General features: G+C 40.6%; 1 protein-coding gene across 1 annotated transcript in view; it reads right to left on the reverse strand.

Annotated features, from left to right (window-relative positions):
- Positions 1-14,646, reverse strand: part of LOC104513885 (multidrug resistance-associated protein 4-like) — a 103,048-nt gene that overhangs the window by 46,338 nt on the left and 42,064 nt on the right. The gene's annotated exons all lie outside the window — the stretch shown is intronic.

Raw genomic sequence — 14,646 nt, forward strand, 5'->3', positions numbered from 1 at the left:
TGTGCAGTTTATGGTTTTCTTCTCCATTATTTGTTCTCTTAGAAATGTCTTTAAAAAACTAGTTGACTGAACATTAGTGTCTTTCTTTGTGGACTATTCTATGGCTGCCATGACAAAGAAATAGATGATTAATGAAACGCACAACTAATCTTTAATGGACTCAAGCTACGTGGTGAATCAGGGATATGGTTTTTTTTCACTCCAGGTAAAAAGAAATTGTTGAGACTGACTTCCAGTTGAAAGAGAGACTTTCAACACAGGATTCTAACTTTTTCCTAAAAACAACTTTGTCCCATTTAGAAAGAAAACCTACTATCAGAGAAAGTGAGCTTTCTCCTCCCAAAGGATTGAATTGGGAAGCATTAGAAATAAGAAGAAAATGTTAAACAGTGCAAGAACTGTCATAAGAGGCTAGTTTTACCAGGTTTGCTTCAGAGCATGAGATGAACGGGCTGGGCTAAGCCTAAATTTACTCTTGGGAAACAAGATACAATGTGGAATGAAGCTTTGTTGCTTATGACAGTGGATCCTGGCTCAACTGTTTGAATTAAATCTCCCATGTCCTGCAGACTACATCCTTCACAGCAAACTTTCTGTTTGAATACACTGTGAAAAACATTATCTGCACACAAGTTTTTTTCAGAACACTAAATGTCTACGTACACATGTATGGCAGGAACCCTGGAATACTGAAATCAGGGTGTACGCATTTGTTCTTTCAAAAAGAGGGGGAAAATGCCCCAAATACACAAAAAGAAATCTCCCCTGTACAAAAACCAGACAACTGAAGTTCTAGCTCAAAACTAAACTCCTGTATTACTTTCATTAGCAAATTCCTTAGAAATGACAATGTTTTAGAAAAGGTTTTCATTTTATAGACTGTAGGGAAGCCATCACACACAATTCCAGCTGCATTTCATCACTAATGCCAAAAATGCACTAGTGACCACTGTGTCCCGAGAACACGTGTCTTACAGCAAAACGGCTTCCGTCCCTTTATCTGCACATCAAGTTGGAAAAGTTAAGCAACACGTCAGTTAAGGTCGGATAGCTGAGAGCTACCTGGATTTTCACACACTTCCAATGGAAGTGCCTATGAAACCTTGCATTTCCTGTTGTGCTGCTGGTAGCCCACACACACACGCTCTAAAGCCAAAATTGAGCACAACCTTCCCCTCTACATCTGTTTGTGTGTGGGTTGTTTTTTTTTCTTGAGGCTTCTCTGACTTTACCCTAATTTCACCTGACCAAACAGCAAACCCACACACCTTAGGACTGCATGAGTCAGCATAATTTTATCTTCGGCTCTAGGCAAGATCTTAGCTCATGATAGAAGATTTATCAGTGTAACAGCCATGCACCTCTCAGATCCTGAAAGCCCATTATAGGGTCTCATAAATCTATTAGGAAAAATAGCTATAGGGTAGGTATGGGGTAGGAGCTCTGAAGAAAGCTGCATTACCACTACACTGCTCATCTGTGGGTTGAGGTGTTGACGGCATCATGTTATTTGACCTTCTAGATAGTGGATTGCAAACATCTTACCTAGATTTCATCACGAGGAGGTAAGGTGGCAGCGAGAGTGCACGGTATTTCCCTGGGATCAATTACACACATGGTTATGTCAGCACAAAGCAAACCAAAGCGCCCTGACTCCTCACCAGTGCTGCCGTCAGCCCTTCTCTACCTTCTACTTCTCTGGCGTTCTTTAAAACCCTGTAAGCATATTTAATTTTTATTGTGGGATGAGGAGAAACGATATAAAGATTCCTGACCTCCTCCAAATTTTCTCCTCTGTAGATCACTGTTTCGTCAGTAGTGCTCGTTGCCTCTGCCAAGCCTGTCAGCCATCCAGACGCTAGCCAGTTTCTAAAGGCTCCCTCACCTCCATCCTCATTGGTAAATGGAGATGGAAGTTTGTTCCTTCCTTCTGACAATTCACTCCCAACCCTGTTTCATACGCCTGCTGCCTTCCCCACCTCCCTCCCTCACTTCCTAGACAGTCACAAAAAAGCAGTTTCTGAAGGACTTCTGTCTCCTCGTACCATCAGACGTAAACCTGAAGTGAAGCATTGAGGGAAGCTGCTTCAAGGAAACTAATTCCCAGAAAACAAACGCTTCTTAATAATAATAAAGAAGTTAAAACTGAAGTCTTAACGATGATAATCTACACTATGTTGCAAAGTGCCGATGGGGGTGGGAGTGGGAGTAGAACTATTAGGATTCAGCTCATGTAAACAAAGCCTTGCTACGGCAAAAATACAGGGAAGGAAAAGATAGTTAGGATGACTAAAGTAAAAATCTGACACCGCCTTTGGAAGGAATTTTAGATGAGCCTGCACCACCTTATCATTATAAAAATTTATGATAGGGTGGATCAGTCATGTGTGTTGTTTTTTTGGAAAACCAAACTTGCATATAAATTAACTCTTAATGAAGCAGTCTGAAAGCCAGACACAACCATTTGTAGACTTGTAATCATGTAGTTACTGCGTGAGGTAAGGCAAAGGCTCTAGCTCCCGAGTTTCACAAGAGACAACTAACCTCTTCAGCTGCGGACTGCCCCCACTTCTAGCAGATTCACTGCGTGCAAGCTGGCAGACCCGAGATAATCCGCAGGCTGACGATAAGGATAATACGGGTAGTCTGACTGCTCCCCTCTCTGGAGACAAGCAGTGAGCTAGGTGTTCAGTTAGCACAGCATGAAAGGCTCAGGACTGGGTATCTAGATCTTGTCTAGCAGAATCAGCATACAATGGAAAATTGCATCCAAAGGCTAAGCAGGCAAGATTTCATGTCTATAAAGCCAGCAACTTTCACTGTATTTCTTAATCTTAGCATTTAAAAGTCTTCTGTAATGACTGTGCAGAAAACAACAGCCAAATTAAAGAAAAATAAGAGCTGATTAATTACATGTTATAGCTACCTGCACAGAGCTGGAAACAAGGCCACCTTACACAAAAGGCAACAGATGCACAGGCTACCAAGACTGAAAAGACCTGGATGAAGAAATCTAATTTGCTTCCAAATGGAGCCACATTGTCCAATGTCCACCTTCAAAATTTGCTTTAGTTTCCCCTGGAGAAAAGTACAAAAAAGGACGTGCTGTTTCTGTTGGAGTCATCCTGCAAGAGTCCTGAGAGATTTCCCTCACGCTTTGATCAGCCACTCCATTCACTGTGGGTTATTTTTCCTCAAGACATCTCCTCTCTTACTGGAGCAAGCATACCCTCCTATAACCCTCTGGGAAGTAAAAGCCCTGATCAGCACATTCCGTTGCGAAATGTGCTTTCCCTTCATCTTCTGATGACCTACATATTTGTAATTCTTATGGATGCTGAGCGTGATAACCTGGAGTTTCTATCTCAAACAGGTCTTGATCTAGGAAGACCGAGGTATTTCTGTACCACATCCACACAACAGAAAAACAATTAAGGTAAAGAAACAATAAGGAAAAACCCATAAAAATCTGGAAAAACATGGGAATTACAAACTATAAGCCTTTTCTTTGTTTCAGAAACTATACCATTTATATAATGTTAGAGATATTACAACAATTTGTAGGCCATTTGAAGTCATTTAATAAAGTTCACAGGGCAAAAACGCAAAAGCAAAATTTAAGAGTTCGAGATGTCTCATAAGAATGTCGAGCCTTCCATCCTATGGATCACTGACCTTCCGTATCAGTTATACCCTGAGCTCAACATTTCGTGTTTGGCTTAAATACTACTTTGTAAAGGGCACCTGGCCTTCATGTAGCACACCATTTGTATCCCCCAGGTCTGCCAGCACTTTGCTCCAGTTGTACTTACAGTCCTTTACCTTCTCATCAAAGTACCTATAAAGCACCTCTCTGTCTTCTCTCTAATGAGCTCAACAGTTGGATCTTTGAGGTCTTTTATTTTCTTCCCTAATTCACATGAAGCTTTGCGCTTCTGCTTTGTTTTTCAGTGGACCTTACAAGCTGTTCTACCAACGCGTATAAAATACATGCAGAAGGGGTACCATGCAGCTGTGTGTCCATGTAAGCTCCTAGCGTCATTTGTGATGCCACGTCATCCACACGGGTTTGGCAGCTATGATACAGGCCCTACTACCACAGGAACCACACTGTTCTGCACTTGCAGCTGGTGGCCTGGTAGGAGCTCTAATGAACGAGTGGAGCAAAAGGGATGGGATCTGAGACTCAAACCTGAATGTAGAGTCTACACGTGAACTAGAAACTCCTGTCCCAGTTTTGAAAGTGATACATCTAACTTTGACGTGGATACCTAGTGATCCTATGGTTGAACCTAGAGTCCACTAACTGTATTGACTAGATGCCCCCTGACTACAGCAAAGGAAGCATCTAAAGCCCAACAAGCAGATACCTAAATTTTGATGACTGAATCCGCAGTCAAACCCCACCCAAGAACTGCAGTGCTCCAGGTCTGCTTTTATCAATATTTAAGCAAAAGTCAAACACACCTAACCTGCCTCTGCCCACAACTCCTACCTGCTGGACCCCAATATGCATTCCCAAGGATTACGTTAAACGATGGACACTGCCACGAAGCCATACTAATTTAATAGCTGCAACGGTGCATATCCTGGATTTGAAGTTTGCAACCTTAACTGCATTAACTCAGGGCACTCGCAGTCAGGCTGTGCTGTCTGAAGTAAAGCCAGGTCAAGAAACGACAAAACCCCACTCTGTTCGTACTTGCTTGGCATCACCCTTCCTCCTCCTCCCCTCCCCCTGACTAAAATTATTTCCTCGTTGGCTCTGCCAAATAACTGCACGCCCAATCAATCCCTAATCCAGTTCTGACATTTTCCTTGAAGACTTTCTTTTTTTTTAACCATGCTTTTTCAAACTGGACTGTTGGGACCGAGTGTCTTGCAGCTGTTAAAACACAACGGCACGGGCGGCTGGTTACACCAGCACAGCAGAGGACAAACTCCCCTGGAGAGAAGATACTGCAATGAACAGATCAGTGATAAACACTCGGGCCAGCTGCATCCAGAGCATCCTATCAAACCACACCGTGGATTTCTTTTTTTCCTCCTTTATTACAAAAATCCCCCCAGGAAACATCCAACTAGAAACCCTTTACCTTTGTACCGCAATCCTAGTACATAAATAGATCTACTTCATTTTACTCACTTCAAGTGGCCAGGTTGAGGCATGTAGTCTTGTCTTTACCTTTTTAATAAAATTTATGGAGTTTCTTTCGGAACTGGTTAAAAAGTACATATGGTTGTTTACACTACTGCTTGCATCAAACTGTCAGGAACAGATTTGTCTTGAAAGAAAAAGCAATGAGGACTTATGAGTACAGGAGAAAGTGCTGCAAGTAACTCCAGTATTTAAAAGACACCTCAGACGTCCTTTTTGGAAACAACCAGTGACAGTAATCTTTGACAGGAATGATAGCTCTCAGTCAGTGTTAATTCAGCTTTAGGAAAATGTGCATCCACGAGAAAATAGGGAATATGAAGACAAGACAACCAATGCACTGGGGGGAGGGAAGGTACAGCTGGGAAAGAAGTGAAATTTGTGATTTCAGATAAACTGAGTGAAAGAAAAAAGTAAGAACTAAATACTGCCAGCTCTAAAAGCTTCAAAACCAGCAAGTTTGTCTTATCTTCTGTGAGACACCCTCTCCTCCTCTGAATCCTGCTATTTGCAATTAGTCAACAAGAGGTTACCTAACTAAATCCATATGTCACTGCAAATGGGCTGGATACACTGTCAGAGATAGCACAGAAATGTATACAAAATTCCCAACCACATCCTTAATGCTAGTACCTTCTTTTTGCTCTTGTCTCTGTAAGACAGTCTTTTCTGGATCACTGGTTTTCCAAGAGAACAAGCGTATACTTAGCTCCTCGGGGCAAATGTTTCCTGTGCCACCAACGTGCTCATTTATTTGACTTGGCATGCATTTTGCCATTAAGACAGAAGCCTTAATATTTGTTTGAGATCATGGTGAACTGCGGCCAATTGTTCTCTAACGAGTGACCTTATAACAAAAAGGGTGTTTTCTTTAATACATTGGCACTGCCACCGTTCTGCTGTATTTAAACAGTATCCTATCATTCATAATCTCTTTGCCTACAAGGGCTAGAAGTAGGCTTTTTGGGCATCCTGGGCCAAGAGGCTTAACTATCTTCTGCAGGTCTCTATCCCAGTAGCAGTTCTCAAAATTCACAGATTGTATGTTGAGACTTGCAGATTTTGATGCTTTAGAAACAGATGCACAATCAAGTTCTGGACTTTGTGATTCTGACAGATATTGAAAATACTTGTCCTTTAAAACTCCACATTACATTCCTACATCGTACAGAGGTTATTTTCCTTTGTATAATAAATTATCTTCACTCATGTAAGAAGTCAGTTTCCCTTTGGCCATGGCAGTAAGTTACTTCCAGCTAATATAGAATCATAGAATCATAGAATGGTTTGGGTTGGAAGGGACCTTAAAGATCATCTAGTTCCAACCCCCCTGCCATGGGCAGGGACACCTTGCACTAGACCAGGTTGCTCAAAGCCACATCCAGCCTGGCCTTGAAGACATCTAGGGATGGGGCATCCGCAACATCTCTGGGCAACCTGTGCCAGTGCCTCACCACCCTCACCCCAATATTTTCTCATACAGCTAAGATTTTCTATAAAATAACCCCAAGCTTTCATCAGAGCCAAATCCATGGCCTCTATTTCGGCACCTCTACATGCAGCTCCTGTTCACACCCACTGTACACGGAAACCAGTACCATCACACAGAAACAGGACAGTACCAATGCCCTTTCTTGTACATCTCTGCGGACAATGTATTTTTCTATTTATAAGCAGCAAAAACTTGAGGAGCCCTTTAATTTTATTTTCTAAAATGCTTTTCTTCTATTGTACCTTGTGCCCGCTACGCACTTCTGCACAGAGGTGTTCTCAGTGATTCGGGCAGCAAAGCAAAACTTCGCAATGAGGATCCATATAAAAGTGAGAGGTCCTCTTCTTGAGCTATAACTTATAAGGAGTTTGTTATAACTTTATTCTATCTCCTTATAAAAATGATAGAAGAAGTTAATACGTTTTGTTGTTCAGCAGTGCAAGCTTTGATGTCTTCTCCCATAAACGTGCACAGTCCCAGGCTACATATGCTTACACTGTTCTCTTCCCAAGGTAAAAAAGGCACACACACATGGATTATTCACATAAACTATAGTGCTGTGTGTATCATAATAAACAAGCTCTATCTTCCAGTGGAACACCCCAGATGCCAAGCACAATTTTACACCGTCTCTTCAGGAAAAGCATTAAACACAGTGTAGAACATGCACACACACATGCTTTGCTTTCTCCACAGCTCTTGCCAGAACCTGTCTGAAACAATACAGAAACATGCCTGGCACCACCCAAACTTCCCAGAGTCACTACTCTTCTAAGGCAGTGGAAAGCATCCCTCTCCATTATATTAATTTAGGGGTTTTGTGACTCCAATACCCCCCACCATCACCAAATGCGGACACTTTGTTGGCTGTTCCACTCGTTTCAAGATTCCCAAGGCAATGCATTTTTATATCTCCTCTATCAGTCCCTGCTGCCAAATAACTGATATTTTAAAAGGAAAATAAAGAATGGCTTGGCAATTTCTACTACCCTCCTACCTCTTAGAACCCATTCCCAAAACCTTTCCCCAGATATATAAGCCCAAGACAGCTCCAGTGTGCACAGACCCTGATGAAATCAAAGTATCTCATTCTACACTGGGTACTTTCCTCTTTAGTACTACTACAAATGGTGTATTTCCTTCCTCGTTCTTTGCTCATATATTTAGCACTTTATCAGTAGAGGCTTATTTACCAATGTTTGTTCTCGGTCTTACCCTACCTACAACCCTTCTAAAAGCAGTTTTTCTTTCAGTGAATATTGCTTCTTCCTTTCCATAGAAGGGGCACATACATATATAAAAGCAATTTTTAAAAAAATCAACAAATATTCCACTGCTTTCAGGCTATTAGATTGCAGCAGCTTGTATTACAAGCTGATACAAAATGATGAAAAAAATGGGTAGTAAAAGGATTGGGAAGGGATAGGTCTTTTGACACCTCCAGTACAAAATGTGAATGCTGGAGTACTAAACAAGGAATGGACCACAGGAAGCAGCCAGGTTCTCATGCACTCCCCAGAAAGCATCTCTGATTGCTATTGCTGGAGAACGACCACTGGCCTTGATGGACGACTGCTCTGACACTGCATAGCATTTTTTAGTGTTCTTATGGTCTAGTCCATTAACTTATTTGCTAAAACACTGTCCACTGTTCCTGTGACAAATTCCTCTAAGTTAACGATGATCGAAGTATGGTTTGGGTTAGAAGGGACCTTCAAGCCCATCTAGTCCCACCCCCCCTGCCAGGGGCAGGGACACCTTCCACTAGACCAGGTTGCTCAAAGCCTCATCCAGCCTGGCCTTGAACACTCACAGGGATGGGGCATCCACAGCTTCTCTGGGCAACCTGTTCCAATGCCTCACCACCCTCTCCGGGAAGAACTTTTTCCTTACGTCTACTCTAAACCTGCCCTCTTTCAATTTAAAGCCCTTGTCCTGTGACTACAGGACCTTGTAAAAAGACAACTTTCTGCTCCGCCCCCCTCCCCCGGCAGCTTCCTTGTAGGCCCCTTCAGGTACTGAAAGGTGCTATAAATTCTCTCCGGAGCCTTCTTATGATGTTACCACAACCTTTTCATCTGTGCTATGCACATTTTTTACCAGTTCTTCCAAAAGTGTGTCAAAATTTTGCTTACCACAGATGCTGCTTCTCCCAATATCACAGTTTTGTAAACTCTGTCTTTGACCTGTATGGACTTTCCTGCCTCAGGCCTCTTGTCCCTCATGGCCACAACGCCTGAACAGGCCTGCACCCTGCTCAATAACACCTCATTTTCAACTGCATGATGTTTTCTGCTCAGCCAAGTCCAATTGTTTTGCCAGAATTCAGTTCTGGGTCTTTCAGCAATTTAAAAGATTTGTGCTACATTTAACTGTGGACTCTCCTTTTAAAAAGAGTATCAGTTCTTCAGTAATCCAGCTCTTCAGCCACCCAGCTCTTCAGCCTTACAGCATTTACAAGCTTTTAAGCATTTTACTGTTTGTTCTTGCTATTTAAAAGACACTATTCATACATTTATTTTTAGGTGGAATGAAGTACCACTCATATTTCTTTAAGTTCCACAGCAGCCCCTCTGCCCCACTTAAATGAAAACTATGAAAAAATATTAAGGACTACAGCATCAGCTATCCTAAGAAATAAAACTACCTCCTGGTCTTTTCTGGTCACACTAAAAAAAAAAAAAGCTTTTTAGCCTATCTCTGGGTTATTTCCTAACTTCCCCAGAGCTCTGCCACTCTGACAAGGCTACAAAATACTACTTTCTCTTCAGTTATCACTCAGATCCAGGAAGCTTAACATGGCCTGATGATTTCAGCAACCGTACTATAACTAATCAACACCAGCCTCTCACCACCACCATCAGGTTTCACCCAGTTCAGCCATGCTCTGCAGGTAGAGTGCCCAGAGGCATCTAAGAAATAAAAAGAAACTTCTTGGGCAAAGAACAAACATTATTTGCTGTGGTAAGCGCATGCTTAGTCATAATTTACCACCAATATGCTCCCAGACCATTAGGAAGACTTTTCAGGAGTTCATTTATCACAACCATCAACAAAGAGGCACTTACAAAAAGAAAGTAACTGATACAAGGTCTGACCCCAAAATCCAGCCTATCAGTGAGAAAAATTAAAAACTATTTTTCTCAGCATTATGTTATGTTTAACAGAATGATGGACAATCGAATTGAGCACCAAAGCCAGCACATTTTCAGTTTTAGAAAGGAAGATCTAAACCCATTATTTTAGCATACAAGTGACTTTCATAGTAAGAAAGCTCCGCTTATTTAAACATTAGACTGATTTCAAAACTCAGTAAGAAAAAACAATATTTAGGGACATGACTGTGGAAGAAAATGCAATCACATAGCATCCTATTCTTCCACAGTGCAAGAACAGCTATTACTGAGCCCTTGTAAGAGCCTTTCTTAACACACAAACTTTTACTATTTCAGGAGTGCAATCCAAATGAATCAACTTTTTAAAATTATACAAAATTACTTTGTAACATAGATGTAATGCAAAGAGGCATAAGCTTTCCAAAGACATGTGACATTCCGTTACCAGCTGAACTCTCATTTTTTTGCTGTACAAAGCTACCCGCACTGCAGCCTCTACCTTTGGAAGAACAAACTCATCTGGAGTTTTCAAATCAGCTGCAGAGTTGACCAGGCAGCCACGGTATCAGCTTCAGCAAGAAAAAAGTTCTTACGTTCTGGATGAGATGTGGACGTAACCCTGGCAGCACATTTCTATGAGATGCAGTCTTTTTTTGCCAAAGATAATTCCTTGTCCCACATGTTTGTTTTGGGCCTAAACATGCATAATGATTTAACACACAAAGACCAGCTATATGGCTTAGTAATTCAAATTACCTCCATGCTTCTCCTTCCTTCTTGAATCAAAAGTGAAATCTCCAGTCCTTTCGCTAAACTGAAATCCTAATTTGTCTGTAAGCACACATATACTATCTACAGCATATCAGTAGTTTAAGGCAATCTAGAAGATTTGTACTTACCACCATTTGGAAGAAGATTGTTACACTTGGTGACTGACAGCAGAATTAAAAGACTCTAGCTGCTGTGAAGTGTCGGAAATGTTAATGATTTTCAGAAGTCTTAAAAATAACATCAGTTTGAGCTACAGAAGTGAAAGGTTGCAGTAATGCTTAAAAAAGTCAGTTAAATACCTATAATAATGATTAAATTCCCACTTTGGCACCAAAAGTAGCAGTAGTATAAATAGAAAGACAGACCAAAAAGAATAGGAGAAAACTTGCAGAACATAAGTTCACTTACGTCAGAGTAGTTCTTTGCCTTCTTTCACAGTAAGAAAAGCAAAGAAGAAAATACCTTCAAACAGATATAAAGAGCTCCAGACAAACAGAATCTCTCTGGAACTTTTACAGACTTCTACCTTAACTAAAAGGAGGGAAATTTCCAAACCACACAGAATGGGGGCATATCACTGGACTTCCACACAACTATCCTGCTTTCTAAGAGCTGAGAATGTATTGAGAATAGTCTGATAAAGAAAACAGAGAAGGCCATTTGCAGAAGAGCATATTTAAACCTGGCTGAAATTTCCCATTTTACAAGTTTCAGTCCAACATACCAAAATACTTCAAGAACAACTACATTTTTGTCTTCCTACCACTAAGCCACAATCTGTTCAGAATGTTAGGGCAATGAAGAGGAAGACTGCATCTCACAATGCTCCTATGCTCTAGAAAAAGAAATAGGGAAGATAGAATTCCACTAAGTGAAAGCTAGCTTTATTTTTCCGAGTACTATATTCAAAACACCAGTGTTCCACCTTTCATTGAGAAAAAGGAAGAAACAGCCCAGTAACAAAAGTATTGACTACATTTACCGTATAAATGGGGAAGTATAAAAATTAAAAGAAAAAGAGTTAATAAAAGAAGAAAAGCAGAAAAGTGGTAAAGGAAACACAAGAAAGCAGAAAGGCAATGAAATTACATTTTTCACATTTATTTTATCTTCTTTCCCATGTTAGCTAGAGGTTTACATCTTCAAACCTTATTAATACTAAGTATATACAAACCTTAAACATATTATAAAAGTTATATTATGTTCCCAGACAAATTAGTTTTGTTGCTGCAATGATATATGTTGTCTTGACACTAATATGTAGAAATGACATGCACACCTGTTCTTATAAAAGTTCTACACACTAATGTAAATAGGAAAAAAAAGGGGATGGCATGGGGAGGGATTGGGCTGGACTACATATGACTGCTACAGTGAGAACAGATCTTCAGCCTTCCCTAGAAAACCGAGGACCCTGTACAAACAGGAATCCACCTCTTAGCAGCTACTCCAGACTTTACCCATTCCAGACTTTACACATTTTATCCTATACACATACCGTTAATCGGAGTAAATACGCAGTCCATACGATGCAAGACACTCATCCTTACATTCAAAGGAATGTGATGACAGGTCATCAAGGACAAAGGAATGAAAGGTCAATAAAGAACTGCATTATTTTGACAAGTGTCTGTGCTAGACTCAGTTCCTGCATGATATTGGTCTTGGAGACACAAGTGCAACCCAAGCCTCCTCACCTTCCTCAAACTCCCACCCCCCCTTTTTATTTGGAGGGGGAGGGGAGAATGTGATGATGACCAGACAGGTAGGATAGACAGCTTTTCCTTTGTTTTTAACAACACAGGGTATAACACCTTTTTATCTCAAAGAAAATAGCGAAACAGAAAGCACGTAATAATATCAAATAACTATACCAAAAATACGTTTTTTATCACACTGATTATTTTAACTGTTTCTAAAATTAGAGCTCAAAAGTAACCAATGGAAAAAAATATACAATCCCATTATTTTTCTTTAAGTTTTAACTGGCCTTTCATTATGCACTAGCAAGATGCACTGTAGTATGCGTCTTGGGAACGTACAGTTAGAACATCGGTTCCATGAGATTCCAGCAGTCAAGTGCCAGCAGGCAAATGTGGGTGGGTTTGGTTTTTTTTTTATATTTAGTTATTTTTCCTTTAAACCTCAGCACAGCTGCAGAACCTTGTCATCTAACCATCAAGCAGAACTGCCTGGATTCGGCAGAAGGGAAACCAAAAGGTGTCTCCAAGGACAGAAGGTCTGCTCTATGTACCAGGTTAAGGAGAATATGCTGACATTGAACATAAATCCCACCACTGGTTATTTTCTCACAACATATTTATGATCACATTTTAAAGGCACACATGCAAACACACATACTTTAACGAATAAAAATAACTCCTCTTCAAACTCACACATGCGTAGATACAAAACATGGCTAAACTGGAGAAAACAACACAACAAACCCCTCCCGAAACCCACCTCTCACTGAAATTACAAAATAACGACGTCATTGTTAAACTGAAAGATCCTGGAATTCCTTCTACACACTTTCCCTGACATCTTCACACAATAAAATGCAGGGGTCAGTGGTACTGAAACAAGGAACGGCAGTTCCACTCTTGTGCACATACGATAGCAAGTGACCCCAAGCTATTATTCCAGTCTGAGGCACTTTTTGTTCCTAATATCCAGATGCAGCAGCCTTTTTTTCTTTTCTTTCCCTTTTTTTTTTTAAAAAAAAAAGAAATGACTGTGGACACCTCCTTCACATTTTCCTTTTCTTCAGCATTTTCACTTCATAAAGCTGCAGTCAATGTGTTTTGTGTGTGGTGAGAAGGGAATGGCACATTCAGTGGTGGTCTCAGCCACAGCCTACATTGGTGGCTCAAGTAGTCTCAGGATTAGGTCTTTGTGTGTGATGAAAGGATATGAAAAGTCAGTTATTTAAACTCAGTCAAGCTGTTGATTTTGGGGAGGAAAAAGGTTTTGCAATTCAGTTCTCCTCAATAAATCACTGCCCTTTTCCAAGGGCAGCTGCAGATAGTTCACATGTTCACAGCGTTCTTCAGAAACAAAACAGATCATGATTTTTTTTCCCCCCGCTCAATCCAACATAGGGTAAGAAATCAAAATGAAGGGGCCACCACATTAAGCTACTCAAATTCACTAGAAACTACAGCAGAAAATCAACTCTGTTAACAGGTAATAAGATCACTGAAGAATTAAGAGGGCAAGATACTACAGAGTAAACATCCTTTCCGAGTTTATCATAATTAATTAACAAACCCAAAAGAAAGTCTGAAGTGTATTTCGTCATCCTGCGTATTCAATCTGTTTACAGACCTAATTTTCAACCAGTAGTTTATCAGTTTGGGTACTCATCCTGAATCACTTTAGATCACAGTTCAAAGACGTTAAGACTCTGCAGATCTATCTCAAGTCAAAGTGAGATTCAGGTACTAAAAACAAACCTTTGATGAGCTCTCAACAATACAGCATCCAAAATATGGACCACTTGGGAATATTTGGGCTAACGTGAATAAAATACTATTCAATATATTGGTTGCGTAACTCCTAATACTTTCTTGTTAAATTCTTTTATTCTGTTCCCTGGCTGACCTTTTCCCAAATTAGCATGGTGTGTTTTATTGGCGCTGTGCTAGACATTGCTGTGCATTTTAGCCACTACATTTTAAACTACAAGCCCCACACCTACCAGTGAAGTCCACGTCATCAGAACCTTGTACTACCACAGAGCTTAAGGCAGGAAGACGAACAACGGTTGTTTATAATACTGAGTAAATCAGGTGGCATTTTCAGAGGAGCCTAAGAAAATTAAGTAACAATATTCCAGTCATCTTAAATGGCACCTGACTTCCTTAGGTCGCTTTGGACTTACTTATAGGTGGATCAAGTTTGTACCAACGAAAGAAAGCACTCCTGCAATTATTTGTGCTTGGGTAGCTCTTTGAGGCTGCTGTCAGGCCTGCCCTCTGAGTAAACTAACAAATACATAAATAAAGCATCTACATGAGGTAGGTGTTTAAATCCTCTTAGAAAGTTTTAAAGCACTCTATTGGCCTTCATACAAGTAGTCCTTTACCGGAACAGATTGTAACTTACTT

This window comes from Eurypyga helias, unplaced genomic scaffold (genome assembly GCF_000690775.1).
Source record: "Eurypyga helias isolate BGI_N326 unplaced genomic scaffold, ASM69077v1 scaffold1058, whole genome shotgun sequence".
Taxonomy (NCBI): domain Eukaryota; kingdom Metazoa; phylum Chordata; class Aves; order Eurypygiformes; family Eurypygidae; genus Eurypyga; species Eurypyga helias.